Source organism: Myotis daubentonii, chromosome 3 (assembly GCF_963259705.1).
Source record: "Myotis daubentonii chromosome 3, mMyoDau2.1, whole genome shotgun sequence".
NCBI lineage: Eukaryota > Metazoa > Chordata > Mammalia > Chiroptera > Vespertilionidae > Myotis > Myotis daubentonii.
The window spans coordinates 20,972,823-20,988,097 of NC_081842.1; the positions used below are offsets into that span (position 1 = coordinate 20,972,823).

Sequence of the window (15,275 nt, forward strand, 5' to 3'; positions counted from 1 at the left end):
TTCATAATGTTCAAATCTTGTATGTGATAACTGATCTTTTTCCCACTTTATCAAGAACTGAGAAAGTATATTACAATCTCACTGGGGATATATACGTCTCTCATTGAAGTGCTGTCAGTTTTTGTCTACTATACATTGAGGCCATGTTATTAGATGCATACAAGTTTTGTTTTGTTTTTATGTATTTCTAAGTTGCAACTTTTTAACCAATATGACCTTCATTGTCTCTCAAACATTGGGGGGGGGGGGGCGGGGGGGCATTTAAAGTCTATTTTGTCTAATGTCAATATTGCCAGGTTTCTTTTGTTTTTTAATCACCTATTTATCTCTAGCTATTATTTTATTTTTAACCTTTCTATATCCTTATAGTTAGACATGTTTTTTATAAATAGCATACATCTATATTTTCATTTTTCATACACTCTAACGATCTATGATACCTTTGGATTTATTATAATTACTGATACATATGGATTTGTTCCTGCATCTTATTTTGTGCTTGCTATTTGTCTTACCTATTTATACTTCTTTTCTGAGCTTCCTTGACTTCAAGACTTACTATTTTTCTCATTTCAAATTTTCCCCATTAGCTAGAAAGGTATTCATTCTTTTAATAATTTTAGTGACTGCCTTAGAAATTTTAATATGCACGTTTCACTTATAAAAGTCTAAATTTAATCAATAGCTCTAACTTCCTCCTGAACTATGTAAGAACTTTAGAAGATATTTTTTTTTTAAATATATTTTATTGATTTTTTACAGAGAGGAAGGGAGAGAGATAGAGAGTTAGAAACATCGATGAGAGAGAAACATCGATCAGCTGCCTCCTGCACATCTCCTACTGGGGATATGCCCGCAACCCAGGTACATGCCCTTGACCGGAATCGAACCTGGGACCCTTCAGTCCGCAGGCCGACGCTCTATCCACTGAGCCAAACCGGTTTCGGCTTTTAGAAGATATTAACTAACTCCTTCTGCTTCTCCAACTATGTCACTTATTTTATGTAGTTCCCACTGAAAACATCATTATTATTATTTTATACAGTCAATATGTACTTTAACTCACAAATATTCCCTTTCTTGGCACTTCATTACTTCCTGTTTCTGAGACCTTCTACCTGGGAATAATTTTCTTCTTCCTGAAGTACAGTTGACTCTTGAGCAAGGTGGAAATTAGAGATGCCGACCCCCATGCAGTCGAAAATCCACTTACAATTTTGCATCCGTGGATTCAACAAACTGCAGATCAAAACCATGATTGGGAATGCAAAAATACTATTTTTCACTTAGAGTTGGTTGAATCCTCAGGTGCAAAATCCAAGGTTAGGATGAACTGACTGCACTTACTGAAAAAATCCATGTGTAAGTGGGCCTGCATAGTTCAAACCCATATTATTAAAGAGTCAACTGCCTATCCTTCTGGTGAGTATCTGCTAGAACAAACTCTCCAGGTTTTTGTAAGTCTGAAAAGTCTTTATTTTTGTCCTTGTTTTTAAAAGATTTTTTAAAATAGAACACTGAACTGACAGTTAATTTCTGTCAGTGCATGAAAAATAATATTCTACTGCCTTCTGGTTTCTACTGTTGCACTGTCTGGATGATCTGTCACGTCTTTGAAGATAAGCTGCCTCTTCTCTCTGACCTTGGTGAAGATCTTCTCATTATCTTTTGTGTTCTGCAAACAGCCAACACAATATTGAAGGAGAACAAAGTTGGAAGACTATTACTATCCAACTTCAAGACTTACTCTAAAACTACAGTAATCAAGAGAATGTAATATTTGAGAAAGAACAGACAAATAGATCAATAAAACAGAATAGAGAGCCCAAAAATAGACCCACATAACTAGGAATCAGCTTATCTCTGACCAAGGAGCAAAGGCAATATCATAGAGCAAAAACAATCATTTCCACAAATGATGCTGGAACAACTGGATATCCGCATGCAGAAAGATGAATCTAGAAGTAGACCTTATACCAGCCATGGGCAAACTACGGCCCGCGGGCCGGATCCGGCCCGTTAGGCTGTTCTATCCGGCCCGCAGAGCCGAAAGAGCGGAGGGTTCTCTTGCTCTCCCCTCCGCTCCTTCACCAGCAGCAGTGTTAACATGTATTAGTTCACGCAAACACTCCATCCATGCTTTTGTTCCGGCCCTCCGGTCCAGTTTAAGAACCCATTGTGGCCCTCGAGTCAAAAAGTTTGCCCACCCCTACTACCCTTCACAAAAACTTCAAGTGAATAAAAGATCCTAATGTGCAATGCAAAACTATAAAACTCCTAGAGATTAACATAAACCTCAATGACCTGGAGCATGCATGTCAAACTCGGCCACTGAGTTTGACATGTGTGATTGGTGATGACTTTCCAGATACAACACCAAAGGCACTATCCATGAAAGAAAGAATCAATAAACTGGATTTCATAAAAATTTTAAATTTGTCACGGCCTACATCACAGAGCAGGTCTCAACCCTGGTCAACAAGACCAGGTCTCTACCTTCAGTTTGATGAGACCATCAATAGGTACAAGCAGGATATGCCCTCACAGTGGCAAGAAGAGCCTGAGATGAAACACAAGGCCTTGACCAGTGAGAATGCATTGCTGCAGTCCAGGCTGAATACAAGAGGGCTCTGACCTGTGGGACCAAGTGAGCAAGAAGCTGAGTGCACAGGTCAAGGAGCTGGTGCTACAGTTGGTGGTGGAAGCTGAGCAGCTGGTGGTTGGCGAGCTCAAGAAAGACATCTACATGGAGAACCAGAAGGTCATGTCAGGAAAGTGACAGGAGTTGGTCACCAAGACTGACTACATCTTAGATGTTCTGTGGCCCCTGCCAGTTGTCCTCAGAGTGGGCCCAGGTAAACATCAAGGCCAATGAATACTGGCATGTATATTTTGCAAAAAACCTTCAAGGAACAGAAGCCAGGCCCTGCCCTCGGGCAATACAAGAAGCTTGTTTTGTCCCTAAAGTGTTCCTTTTAAAAAAAAAAAAAAAACACCAAACACTTTAAATTCCATTAAATTTGAAATAGCTTGAACACAGAAAATTTAAATATTTGATTGCTCTTGTTTTGTTCTGAAGGCAAGGATATTCTTTCAAGCCTGTAAGCCCCGTGTTTTACTCCCTCTAATTCCTGATGTTTGGGTATTTTGCAAGTGTGAGTGTTTTTTTAAAGCACTTGAAACCAAATGAAAACAAAGCAGGGACTGTGAACATTTGTTTTGTTCTGCTGAAAAAAAAAAAATTATTTTTTAACTTCCACTCTGTGAAAGACAATGTCAAGAGAATGAGAGAACAAACTGCAGACTGGGAGAAAATATTTGCAAAAAAACGTATAATAAAGGACTGTTATTAAAAATATACACTGAGCAACTAAGATGGCCCTGATTGGGTAGCTCAGTTGCTTAAAGCATCATCCTGATACACCATGGTTGCAGGTTTGATCCCTAATCAGGGCACATACAGAGTGGCATGGAGATCTCTCTCTCTTTCTCTCTCTCTCTCTCTCTCTCTCTCTCTCAAAAAAAAATAAAAATTATATATATACATATTTAATGAATAATGAGAAGATAATGTTTTTATAAAGGAACTAAGGTACTTCATGTCATATGTCATCAGAAAATGCAAATTATGAGATACCACTACACACCTCTTAGAATGGCCAAAATTCAGAATACTGACAACATGAAATGTGAACTCTCATTCATTGCTGGTGGAAATGTAAAATGGAAACACTTCAGAAGACAATTTGGCAGTTTGGCAGTTTCTTACAAAACTACACATATTCTTACCTTATAATCCAGCAGTTGTGCTCCTTGATATTTACCAGAGGAGTTGAAAACATGTCCATCCAAAAACCTACACATCAATATATATAGCAGCTGTATTCATAACTGCTAAAACTTGGAAGCAATAAAGATGTTCTTCAGTAGGGGAATGGATAAACTAACTGTGGTACATCCAGACAGTAGAATATTATTCAACGTTAAAAAGAAATAAGCTGGCATCTGATTGGAAGATGGAAATGCAGGTAAACGCCTGTGCCTGCTGCCTCACACAACCATATCAAAATTACACCTAAAATATAGAACAACCATCATCCAGAACCACTGGAAAGCTGGCTGAATGGAAGTCCTACAAGTAGAGAAGTAAGGAAGAAAGCACACTGAGACTGGTAGGAGGTGCAGAGGCATGGAACAGGCTGGTCTGACACCCACGTGTGCCGGTTTTTTAATCAGGAGGGAGATCATCTCTGCGGAGGCCCCCCCCTGAGAGGAGCAAGGGGTCCCAGCCCCACACCAGACCCCCAGCCCAGGATCTCAGAGCTGGGAAAAGAAGTCCCTATGGGCAGTAAGAACTACAGGCTGTAAATACCAGTGCAGATTGGAGCTCAGTGACACAGAGGCTGCTGGAGACCCAACTGTTCCTCTTAAAAGTCTGGCACCACAAACTGAACTTACAAGGTCCCGCTTCCTCTGAGCTCCAGCAGGGTGAGGCTCTGGGGACAGACACATATGAGGAGGAACTGGATTGTCTGGCATCAGGGTAGGAACTCGGGGCGGCTTTCTCCCAGATGGAGGTGCTCACAGGGATCACTGTTCCCATGCTGGGACCTGCCATTGCAGGGCTGACTGGCAGCCATTTCTGTTTGCTCCGCCCTGGTGATTCCCTAAGACCCAGCCTCATCCAATTTACAACTCCACCCAAGCTGCCTGAAGCAGCTTTTGCATATGAATGGCCTGTCCTTGCTCAGGTTAAAAGGTCTCAAACAAGCTGCAGCTGGGTCAGGGAGCCTCAAACCTATCAATAAAAGGCTGAAGACCTAATACCAGCACCAGCACCAGCCTGCCTTGCTTCATAGCTTGGCCTCATCTGGGCACTTCTGAACCTGATACAAAGAGGAGGAATCTGCAGATCTCTCTGTAGCTCCCTCTGGGTGGCCCCAGGCAGTGGCTGACTTTGCACCTCTCTGGAGACCCAAGAGCCAGTGTGCCCAGGGGTCAGTGTCAGACCATACCAGACTACAACTCTACACATCCATAAGTGACACACTCAAGGGCCAGATTCAGTGAGCACAAAAGCCCCACTGAAGCAAGTCCTGCTCCACAGGGGTGTCTCCTGCACAGCAGCTCTCCCACTGTAGTCACAGCTAGTCCTCACAGCCAATTGGCCTGGAGGTCAATTCCTCCCAGTGACACCAACAGCAATCAAGGCTCAACTTACAACAAGACTGTGCTCACAGCCCGCAAAGAGGTGGACCTAGACCCCCCAGCTCAGGTGACTGGGGAGGCTGAGACACTGGGCCCTATAGCACACCTACTATACAAGGCCACTCTACCAACTCAAGGAGACATAGCAGCTGTACCCAATACATAGAAACAAACACAGGGAAGCAGCCAAAATGCAGAGACAAAGAAACATGTCACAAATGAAAGAAATGGAAGTAAGCAAACTACTGGATATAAAAGCATGGTTAGAAGGTTACTCAAGAATCTTCTAGAAACCTCCAAAAAAATGGAAAAAGACCTGTCAGAAATTAAGCAGACACTGACTGAAATAATAATATTCAGGGGTTCAACAGTAGAGGAGAGGATTCTGAGAATCAAATCAGTGATTTGAAATATAAGGAAGCAAAAAACACCCAACCAGAAGAGCAAAAAGAAGAAAGAATCCAAAAATATGAAGATAGTGTAAGGAGCCTCTGGGACAACTTCAGATGTACCAATATTCAGGGTGCCAGAAGAAGAGAGAGGGCACGATATTGGAAATCTATTTGAAGAAATAATGACAGAAAACTTCTCCTACCTGGTGAAAGAAATAGACTCACAAGTCCAGGAAGCACAGAGTCCCAAACAAGAGGAACCCAAAGAGGACCACACCAAGACACATCATAATTAAAATGCCAAGGGCTAAAGACAAAGAGAGAATCTTAAAAGCAGCAAGGGAAAAGCAGTTAGTTACCTACAAGGAAATGACCATGAGACTGTCAGCTGATTTCTCAACAGAAACTATGCAGGCCAGAAGGAAGTGGCAAGAAATATTCAAAGTGATGAATAGTAAGGACCTACAACCAAGATTACTCTGCCCAGCAAAGCTATCATTTAGAATTGAAGGTCAGATAAAGAGCTTCACAGATAATAAGAAAAAGCGAAAGGAATTCATCACCACCAAACCAGTATTATATGAAATGTTGAAGGGTACTCTTTAAGAAGAGGAAGAAGAAAAAGAAAAAGATCAAAAATATAAACAACAAAATGGCAACAAATGAATACTTATCAACAATTGGATCTAAAAATCAAAATAAATGAATAAGAAATCTAATGAACAAAATAAACTGGTGAATAAAATAGAATCAGAGGCATGGAAATGGAACAGACTGATGATTCTCAGAGGAAGGGGGGTGAGAAGGGGAGAAGGAAGATATTTAACAAAGATCTTATATGCATTATCTATGGACACAGACAATAGGGTGGTAGAGGCCTGGGGTGGGAACCGGTGGAGGGGGTCAATGGGGGGAAAAAAGCGGGACATCTGTAAGAATCTCAACAATAAAGATATATATCTATATATCTATATGTCTATATAGATATATAGATATATATGCATCTAACAATCAGAGAAAGGTTAAGTAAATTATAAAGAAAAAGAAAGAAAGAAATGAGCTATCAAGCCATGAAAAGACATGGAGGAATCTTAAATGCATATCACTAAGTGCAAAAAGCCAATCTGAAAAGGTGATATACTGTGTAATTCCAACTGTATGACATTCTGGAAAAGGCAAAACTATGGAGACAACCCCAGTGGTTGCCGGGGTTGAAGGGTGGAGAGGGATGAATAGGCAGAGCACAGAACTTTTAGGGCACTGGAAAAATTCTGTACAATCCCATAATGATGGGTATGTTTCATTATACATGTGCCCAATCCCATAGAGTGTACAATACCAATCAATTGTAACGAATTTTAACTCTGGCAGAGGACATTGATAATGGGGAGGCAATGCATGTGTGGTGGCAGGGGATACATGGGAAATCTCTGCACCTTTCCTCGATTTTGCTGTAAACCTAAAACTGCTTTCTTTAAAAAGTTTTTTAAAAAAGAATTAAGGAGCTCTATGCTGATATGAAATCATATACAAGATACATTATTATAAGAAAAATACAGAATCATGTGGATGATGTACTACTATTTGATTTTTAAAAGGAGGAAAAAAGCATACATATAATATCTTTTTAAAAAAATACATAAGGAATAACACTGTTGGTCTATAAGAGAAAGAACTGACTGGCTGAAAAACAGAAGTGTGAGAGAGAATATTCACTAAATGCCCTTTTAAGCAGTTATTCAGTTATTCTTTTCTAACAAATAAAAAGTAACAGCAGTAAGAACAATTCTCGGAGGAAAACAGATGTGTGTGTGTGTGTGTGTGTGTGTGTGTGTGTGTGTGTGTGTGTGTTTATTTCACCCAGTTTTAGATAAGAAATTTTCAAGAATGTACTGAGAACTGGCCCTGACTTGAGTTTTTGCTTTTGACTAAAACTTGGACATTAAATAATAGACTTTACTTTTCTCTTTTGACAAGTGAAAAAGAAGTTGGTACACCATTTGTGTTTACTCTTTTCTAAGACCGTATTTTAATCATTTACCCAGTAAACAGGAAAATACTTTCCATTCACAACCTATTTAAAACAAGAAAAGCCATGGTTCAGAATAAAACATTTGTATACAAGTTTCCTTTTTTTCTTCTTCTTCTTTTTCAATTTGAGAAGACAAAATGTCAGTGTTCTGACATTCACATTCAGAACTGCTCAGGAAAATAAAAGAATAATCACATTACAGGGATTTCTCTGAAGGGTGGGGAGACTGCCGAGGGGGGAGAAGAAATTTCTAGTCTCATTCTTTTATAAACAAATACACTGCCAGCATAAAATAGGGTTAGTAGCTCAGGAGTGGGACAAGTCTGATTCCCATTGGCCCACTGAGTCTGGCTGCAGCCAATAACTGATGCTTTATGAGAGGAAAGAAAACTGAAAAATAAAAAAAAGCCCTCCACAGCCCTGTTATCAAAATCCAGAAAAGTTTAAAGAATACTGCTTTTAAAAGTTACTAAATGTGAAAAAAAAAATTACTGAATGTGAACTTTGGTGAGACTTAGAGAGATAAATAAGAAAGATAATTAATTGCTTTCCTTTTCTTTAAAATTGCTTCCCAGTCTCCTATTTCTACTACTTAGAAGCCATGAGGTGGTTACTTATTTATTATTGAAACCCAAGTGTTTTTTTTTTAATTTTAACTTTATTTATTAAGGTGAAATTTCAAAATTCAAAAGAAACAAACTATATACAATGAATAGCATATACTATACTACGAATAGGTACCTGTCTCCCAGCAACCAACATTATTAGTTTCTTGTGTGTTCTCCCAGAGATGTTTTCTATGCATAAAGAAACCCTCCCTTTTTTTCTCAACCCTGCCTTTTCTCTTTTACACAAGTGGTTATATGGAATCAATAGTCTTTAAGTTAAAATGAAAATCAAAAGGGTCTTCACATCATCCTAACTTCTTAGATGAGCACCTTACTCTCTTCGACAAAGAAATCTCTTTCCAAAAAATTAATTTATTTTCAATAGCTCCCATATCACTCAAAGTTAAGAAAGAGTTGTTTGTCAAAAAGAAATAGGAGGTCTAGAGAACTAAATTCCATATGATGGCACAGCAAATCAACTCACTTCACTCCTGGTCCAGAATTGTGACCCCTTCAACGTACCCACCAGGGGTACTTTTGCAGGGGTTCCATTGGGACTCCATGGAGACCTATTCTGAAGTCCAGAGGCCCCTTCAATGAAACCGAAGAGGGAGAGAAGAGCGAAGTGGGAAGCTGAATTCAAATGTTTGGCTCTTGTGACTAGCAACAAGGAAGTGAAGGCAGATGAAAGAGAAACCATGATTGCCTTAGATCAGTTAATCAGTAACTCACCTATGCTAGCATTAAACTAGATCCTTCTGCCTTCCAGTGGCAATTTAACAGGTAAAGCTTGGGCACCTGAATGGCCAGACAGCTTTGTAAGTCCTTGGGTAAAATTCAGAACCAGCCACAGAGAAAAGAGGCTGCTGGTGGGATAAGCTACAGAAAACAAACTCATGAAGAGGGAAACCCAGAGAGCTTCCGGGGTTCTGTGCTGTACCTGAATTCCTGGCTGAATTGCAAAGCGGACTTCCGGAGTGCTTTCAAGTTGTGGGGTGCTACCAAGAACACCAGCCCAGGCGTCTACTGGCAATGTCAAGGTTCAAGTCCCAACTCAGCTGTGTGAGTGTGGACATTCCCCGGCCTCAGTTTCTTCCTGGGTAAACCGGCTCGAAAATACTGCAAATCTCAGGACAGTCCAATTTCCATTTCCCAACACCCCAGCAGAGCAGTTTTAAGGGCTCCAAAACTCCAGCTTCTGGCAATAAGTTTAGAAATTTTCAGCAACTGTCCAAGGTGATTCTAATCTCCAAATTGAAAAACATTACAGGAAGACACCATCTGGTTCTATCCAGCACTAAGTCTCTCAAATACTATCCCAAGAAAAATAAGTGAGCAAAGTTTATAGAAGAGAAAACCAATATTTAAGTCTTGGGGTGCCAGGAAACACATTAAAACCATGAGGGGTTCTCCCTAGACCCACCGCAATTTGACAATTTAGAAGTGAAGGGTGGGCTACTTTGATGTGGAAAAGCATCCGCAGAGGAGAACCTAAACACCACTCACTTCTAAACAAATAGCCAACATAGTTTATAAACAAAGTCTTGAATGTTTTTCTGGAGCCGGGCCTGAATTTATAACCCCCTAACCTCCAAATAGGAAACACAGCTCCTCCAATCACCAGAAAGCTGGTCAGAATGGTAAATTTGAAAAGAAAATCACTCAATATTTTTCACAAATATAGTCTTGCTTTTCTGATTGGCAAGGTGACGTGATACACAGATACAGCATAGAGGCAGGCAGACCTGTCCAAATTCCAAGTCTGTTCCATGCTCACTCAGATCTTGGGCAAGAAACTAACCTCTCTGCGCCTCATCAGTAATATGGGATAATAATTTCTGCATCTCTCGATTATTATGAGTTTTAAAATGACATAAAGCAAATGCCCAGGCACAGGTTTGGAATACATTAATGCTCATTTCCTTCTTTTCTTCCAGAACCCCTTGGCTAAGATATTTACTGGACAATAAATAACCAGAAAAACTGTTACCCCTTGTATTAAATCTAATCATGCCAGGATCCCTCAGGCCAAGATAGATACTGAAAAAGACTTTTTGTATTTATGCACGTGCACCATGTACATTCTCATGATACATACATGCTTATAACAAAATGTATAATCAAAAGGTGTCCACGGCCAATTCCATCCAATGAAACTAGATTAAATCACATAACATTGCTGATGTTTGACCATTTTATAAATACAACGACAGCAATTTCATATAGTTGCAAATACCAAATGTAGAGCAAGGATTTCCTATCTGCCCACCCCAGACTTCCTGGGATTATTAAAAATCAAAACCCTGGCATTTTCATCCCAGTTCTGCCATTTATTGGCTGTGTGACTTTGAGAAAATCATTTAGCAACCTTGGACCGGGGTTTCCTGACTTATACAACAAACATGGCATCTACCTTGGCATCTTTTTCTGTAATTTGATGACAATAAAGAGGCACAGGTAGGTAGTTTAGTACATCCAACATGCAGAGTTGGTGAGAATGTTTTTAACTTTGCTATAAAAGTTTTCTCAGTTGTCCCTTCTGCATCCATCCTGCCCTCTTACTTTGAAGCACAGAAGGCAGCCACCTTGAGGATAACAACATAAAGCTGTGTAAACTTCTTCACAGGGTTCTTAAAATGCACTTCTAATTTGGCACACCCTCCCACAGCAGTACTGGATTTCTCCTTAAACAAAAATGGTCACGGGTGTCAAAGAGATGTGAGTGAGTGTCCACTGAACTGTGTCTAAATGATTTTCCTTGTGAGCAGAGCCAGCCTGGAATGAGCCCCTGTGAGGGAGAAGAGGGAGCATGCTTCCCAGGCAGAGGAGGCATTGTTGAAACTAATGAGTTCTGCACCACTTGGTCCACAATCACAGCAGAGTCTGATTTTCCTAGACAAAGAGCAATAACCAAATGGGGGTGCTCTTCAGCAAGCTTCTCTGAGCTGATCGTTGTTGACTCATGAGGTGGTGTAGTCTCCCTACCCTTCCATGTCCTGTGAATGGTAAGAGGAAAACATTTATCAACTTTGGTCAATATTAGGCCAGGTTTGTCGTGGCTATCATGGATTTTTATAGTCTAAACTCACTAAAAATGCCTAGAAATTACTCCAGCTCAAAAATTAAAATGTTCCAGTGCCCTATTGTATTCCTTTTATCCATCTACCATAATTTTATCTCCCCCCCCCAACCCCCACCATTTTGGGGGTGGGGGTGGTTTGCCTTATTTTCAGAGAAATAATAGTCATGATCCTTCAAGCATGCAGGCCAACACTATTCTTAGAAGGGAGCTGCAGGAGGTTTATTATGCCATGAAACAGGGAGCCAGAACAAAGGACTACTGAATCACTCACCTTATCTTCATCTAAGAAACCCGAGAATTACAGGGTTCCTCTGTTCCTCTCAAACTCAAGAGCTACACTTGCCAAGACTAGGTTTTAGGGCCGCGTCTGTACTACAAAACTGTAAGCAGATAGGTGCCCACAATGCTTTCTACCACAAATATAGACTCTTAATCTAAAATCCTCAAAAACAATGTTCAGCATTTTTTTCTAACCAAAGTTTAAGCACTTGTTTCTGAATCTAAAAATCTGATTGCTCGGCACTAAATAAACTGTTCTCCTTAAGAGAACCATACATAGGAAGCATCTTTACCCTGAAAAACCTGAAAAGCATTAGAATTATTTCAGAACTCACAGCTCTTACTTAGTTCACTGAGGGCAGGGACCTAGATTTATTTCTCTTGCCTTATGTATAATTAGTTTTCAATAAATATGTGTGGACTAAATGAAGAAGTTAAGTAGAAAACATTTAATTAAGATTTTTCACAGTATATTTTGGCACCTTCACATGAAGCACCTTTATCATATTCTATTTTTATAATTCCATCCTTATACTTCTTTAGAAAACTGATTCTAAAAATAAATTTAACTGCTGGTGATGATGTGGGAAGATGTATCAAAAAGAAGCAGTACCCTCAACTGCTTTTATGAAGAATCCGGTGCAGCTATAAATCCTGGCTCTACCCATCAGCCTTCACTCCCTTTGTCTCATTCCCACCGCCTCTGCCCAGCCTCCCCCCAAGCACTCCCAATCTCATTATCCATGATCTGCTAAACTGCAGTGTACCTCCTGAAGCCAGCAGAAACACATGTCACTGAGAATTAGGGAATTGGAGCCCGTTACAAGCCACCAAATAGGGTCACACAGTATCTGAACCTGAAAATGAGGAGTTTTTCTATTTTTTTTTTTTAACTGTGAGAAAAGGGGGGGAGGACTTAATGAAACATTTTTAAGCATTTGATCTAGATAGAGTGCACAATGTACAGGCATTTATAATGAATGGGATGGGAGAGGTAACGTGTTATTTGCTAATCATCTGAAAATATTGACTTCATTTGCTGATGGTGGAAGGATATTCTCTGAAAACTCCTCCCATGAATAGCCTTGAAGGCAAATTACTTAAAAGCAGGACACAGCGCTATTACTTCATCTGAGGTATTTTTATGCCACCCTTTACCCAGGGAAGAGAACTCCATTTTACATTCATTCTAACCAATGTTTATGTAATATAAGCCACTAGGTATATCAATCCTACTGCCAAATACTGTCGCAACCTGAGTAAAATGAGCACTGAGAAGCTACAGCTCCTGCATACTGCTTAAGATGTGTACCCTTGCCAAATGCTAGCCTGTGTGTAAACAAACGGGAGTTTTAAAAAGGGGGACGGAGCTGTCAAGGCTCACAAGTTTAAGAAAAGAAAAATGACTCTCTTCACAGAAGTCTTGAGAAATCTGACTGGCTTGCTCAAGGCTTTTTGAAACATTCCCTGCAGATCATTTCTAAGATTAACACCAGAAATGGCCAAAACGCCAGAGCCACTGGAAAAACAATCACCTCTCGGGAGACAGTCTTTGTCCCTTCTCACTGGCGTTTTCTTTGGTCCGTTTTGGAGCGCTGCTCGTTCTCACGGACAGGCCAGGAGGAGACACAGGTGCTGTGGGTGGCACACGCCCTACCCTCCACCTCGCGGACAGGAGGCTCAGGGCTGCCCCCGTCAGACAAGCACCTGGTATTTTTTTTGAAATGCCTAACCAGGAAGTAACTATTTTATTCGTCTCCACTTTCCTGGGCTAGAAGAAGGAGGGGAGAAAAGTCTCAATTACTGCCCTCATTAGCAATTCCTCACCATTTTCTTCCGTCTATGATCACAGTGGCCATGTCGGCACGCGGGAGGGTGTGGGGGTGTCTTAGTTTTCCATTGAGTTGGTGATTGTTCTAACGCTGAATTCCTAGGGTCTGAATGAGATCATAAACTGATTCCACGATACAAACAACAAAGAAGAGGTCCTGAGGGGAGGGGGACAGGGCGGCACAGACGCTCCCCGGGGATCAGGACTTCGGGGCGCGCAGGGTGGCGTCTCCGACTCGCGGCCCCGTCGCCATGGGAACCCCGCGCAGGCGCAGAGCGTGGCCGCCGCGCGGTCCGACCTTCCTCGGCGGTCCCGCGCCGCTCGGGTGCCCCTAGTTGATTCCAGGAAAAGGCAACGGAGCAAATCCTCCCCGCACGGAGAGCACCCGGTCTGCTCCGACAGGGTCCTGCGAGAGGTCAGCGAGCTCAGGAAGGACCGTGAGACTCCCTCAGGCTTCCCCGCACCGCACTCGCCTTGCTGGGAAACGCGAGCCTGCTCTCTCCGCGGGTCCCCGCGATCCCGCGTGGGGTGGCGGGGGGGATGAAGCATCCAGCAAGTACCAGTATGCGTTACCTTCCCCCCGGCGAGACCCCACCCACCACCGCAAGAGACCCGAGAATTAAGTTCTTGCGTGCGCCCACACACCCACGTCCTTCTGAAAGATGGGACCCCAAGACCAGCCGGGGTCCAGGTCTCCGCACAGAGGCTTGCGGGGTCCCCACGCACAACGCACACACAGTCCTAAAGAGCGTGTCCCGGCCCGGACTGCAGAGAGGAGCTCGGCCACCTGCTCCCTTGCACACCGGGGCTGGCGGAACCAGTCCCCTCTTTTCTTTCTCGTTTCCCCCAAAAGCACTGACCTGCTCAACTTTGAGGGTTCGGCAGAGGAAGGATTCTTCGGGGTCCTCGGCACAGGAGCCACCTCCAAAGTGCTGGGGTGATGAGTTACCGACTCCTGTGGCTCCAACTCCGAAACCCTGTCAAGGGTCTGGAAAGCCCCCCAAAAGGGCACTTCGTCCCCCACCAGTCAGCAAACCCCTCCTCCCCAGCGAGCCGGGCCGGGCTGGGAAGAGCGGGGCGCGGGGCCACACAACCTGCTTTCTCATTCAAATCCTCACGCTCACTCTGCGGCCCCCTCCCTCCGCCCGCAGCTCCCGCGGAAATCAGGAACTGGAGCTTGGGGGAGTGGACTGGAGCTCCCGCCGCCTCCAAGGACTCCAGCCTGCTGGGTGTAGGGGCCGAGGGCAGGACCTTGACCCCGGGCCGGCACCCCCTGGCGGGGTTCCCGGCAGGCAAGAGCCAGCAGTACTGGGAATGAAGTCTTTTCCTCCAAAGTTTCAAAGGCTCCCAAATCCAGGACACCCCCTTGGTATTCGGTTCAGGGATGTGTTCGGGGGTGGCAGGGTAAAGGATTTTGGCGAAACGACGCTGGAGGTGAGGGTGCAGGGACTGGAAGCTGCAGTTTGCACCAAAGTAAACCAATGTCAGGACCACGTCTTAAAGAGAATCCTGAACCGCCTATCTTATCGCCTCTCCTGTTTTCTACCATTCTAGGAAAATAGCATCTTTTGTGTCGTTACAACCAAGGAGATCTGCTTTGAGTCAAGTGCAGCGAAGACTGAGGAAGAGAGTACAGGGTACGTTTTATTTGTACCTCTGCTTCCGAATGCTTCCCTGAAGCGTTAACAGGCCAGTTATTCAATCAGATCCGTTGGCTGACGGACTCAACCCGCCAGTCTGCGGTGAGTTACAGCGTGGCCTGGAGGAGGGAAGCGTGCACACAGTAGGCACTCAAAGGGTGATGAAACGAGGAAGTGCACTGAGCGCACCAGCGCGGCGAGTG

At 42.7% G+C, this 15,275-nt stretch overlaps 1 protein-coding gene across 1 annotated transcript in view; it reads right to left on the reverse strand.

The window, feature by feature from the left end:
* Positions 1 to 14,884, reverse strand: part of PLCH1 (phospholipase C eta 1) — a 174,146-nt gene extending 159,262 nt beyond the window's left edge. The window contains exon 1 of the mRNA XM_059686861.1: positions 14,293 to 14,884. The gene's annotated coding sequence lies outside the window, so the exon portion shown is untranslated. The remainder of the gene's footprint in view (positions 1 to 14,292) is intronic.
* Positions 14,885 to 15,275: the final 391 nt, after the last annotated feature.